General features: G+C 57.2%; 1 pseudogene; it reads left to right on the forward strand.

The window, feature by feature from the left end:
* LOC143263012 (large subunit ribosomal RNA) overlaps window positions 1–2,500 on the forward strand; it is a 6,913-nt pseudogene that overhangs the window by 2,178 nt on the left and 2,235 nt on the right.

Genomic DNA, 2,500 nt, shown 5'->3' on the forward strand with positions numbered 1-2,500 from the left:
CGGGCCCTCGTAAGAGTGTTCGTCGGGGTAACCCAAAATGACCTGGAGACGCCGTCGGGAGATCCGGGGAGAGTTTTCTTTTCTGTATAAGCGTTCGAGTTCCCTGGAAACCTCTAGCAGGGAGATAGGGTTTGGAACGCGAAGAGCACCGCAGTTGCGGCGGTGTCCGGATCATCCCCTCGGACCTTGAAAATCCAGGAGAGGGCCACGTGGAGGTGTCGCGCCGGTTCGTACCCATATCCGCAGCAGGTCTCCAAGGTAAAGAGCCTCTAGTCGATAGATTAATGTAGGTAAGGGAAGTCGGCAAATTGGATCCGTAACTTCGGGATAAGGATTGGCTCTGAGGAGCGGGGCGTGTCGGGCTTGGTCGGGAAGCGGGTCTGGCTGACGTGCCGGGCCTGGGCGAGGTGAACGGCTCTCGTGGCTGGGATCCGAGCTCGGTCCCGTGCCTTGGCCTCCCGCGGATCTTCCTTGCTGCGAGGCTTCCGTGGCGTTTCCCATCGGTGCGGTCGTCCTCTTCGGCCGCCATTCAACGCTCAGCTCAGAACTGGCACGGACTAGGGGAATCCGACTGTCTAATTAAAACAAAGCATTGCGATGGCCCCCACGGGTGTTGACGCAATGTGATTTCTGCCCAGTGCTCTGAATGTCAACGTGAAGAAATTCAAAAAAGCGCGGGTAAACGGCGGGAGTAACTATGACTCTCTTAAGGTAGCCAAATGCCTCGTCATCTAATTAGTGACGCGCATGAATGGATTAACGAGATTCCCATCTGTCCCTATCTACTGGCGGTGGCGGTCTGTGGCCACCCAGGGCGGGAGATAACCCCCGAACTAGCCCTCGCGTAGGAGGGTTGATCGGCCGAGTCGATGGGTGTATCGGCGATGAAGGCATTAGAGACCGTCAGTGCGTCGTACATGTAGTACTTCGCATAATGGCGAGGCCCTGATTTAGCATACGGGCTGTGGCGTGTTCTTTGTACAGCACTGTATGTGCTGTATGACTTCCGACTGGGGAACTGTTGTCACTCGTGGCATCAGTTCCCCAGTTTACGTTAAACGGTTTTTCAGACCGTTTTTCGTGGGCGGAACACGCCACTAGACAACACTCCGCTGGGCTCAGGAATACATGGGATGCAATCAATCCCCTGGGCAACCCAGGCCGCAAGGGGCAAACGTGCCCTAGCCACACTTGAGCCTCCACGAAAAAGGTACCGCTGGATAGCTCGTGTTCTTAAATACGCAGCGAACTGAACGAAGTGTGGTGGAGAGGAAGAGGCAGCCTCTCCGACTGCTGTCTCCCACGTGTTTGCCGTGCGTGGCGACCCTTGTCGTCGGAAAAGAGGATCCTGGGATCTGAGGGGGCCCTCTCCTGCGGGTGAGACGTCCCCAACACGTACCTTTGGCCTCTGCTTCGGCTAGATGGGCGGCTGGACGAGAAAAGCAGCCCTGGTCCAGTCAATCGGCTTGGAACGACCACACGCTTCGGGCAAGTGGGTTCTGCTGGGCGAGGACGCGGGCTGGGTAAGGAAACCGACCCAGCCAGCAGACTATATTCGGTGCGTAGCCCTAACTCAGCCTTTGGCGGGTTCCAAATTGTGTGGGTCGGTGGTGGCCGGGGAGCGCACTGGATGAAAGACCAAGACACATTATGGGTCTTAATAAAATTAATGAACAAAAAACTAAGCGTCCAAAGACGACGGGTCCAGCTCCTACTCGGAGTGAAGCCGTCGCCGCAGACGCGGGAACTGCAAATGCAGCTGTCAGTCCCCCCGCGCCTGTGAGAAAGACAAGATCCGGGAAGGTGATTAATATCGCCAATCCTCGTGTGATCTTGCAAAGATGTGTGACTCCCACGCGAGCGGTCTCGGTGAAAACCGAGCCCACGGTAGAAGGTACGCCGGACACCGGTAACGTGGAAGTAATCGAACGAGTCGGAGACACGTCACTCGTGAAGGTGCAGTCGGCACCCGAGCGTGTCGAGGACCCTACTGGTGACGGTTGGCAAACCGTCACCAAAAAGTCAAAGCGAGCCAAGCCGGGCGCACCCACCGGCAAGGCCGCAGTAAACCGGGCCAGGAGACCGAAGGGGACGTTCTCCGGGCAGAAGGTACGGCCTCTCGATCTCGTAAGAGACGAAGCCTTTAGGCGAGTGTCCGAAATACGGACCTTTTGCTTTCGACCTGAGTCGAAAGTCAATAAGGAGTCCGGGTCAAAGATACTCGCCGAGGTTGAGGCACTCAACGAGCTGGTCCAGGAGCTTATTCAACGGAATAGCTTCGTCGAAGGGCAGCTCGCCGCGGTCAGGGCGGACCTAAAAGCGCGTCCTGCCGTAATGAGTGCGATGCGACCTGGGCCGTCCAAGGGAACTCTCCCGAAGACGGCCTGCAACGCCGCGCAGTCGACTTACGCCCATGTGAACAAAGTCGACTGCAAAGGAGCTTCTCCGGAAGCGGGGAGACGGCCACAATCGCAGCATGTGGTAAAAATCTTCCCGCCGA

This window comes from Megalopta genalis, unplaced genomic scaffold (genome assembly GCF_051020955.1).
Source record: "Megalopta genalis isolate 19385.01 unplaced genomic scaffold, iyMegGena1_principal scaffold0287, whole genome shotgun sequence".
NCBI lineage: Eukaryota > Metazoa > Arthropoda > Insecta > Hymenoptera > Halictidae > Megalopta > Megalopta genalis.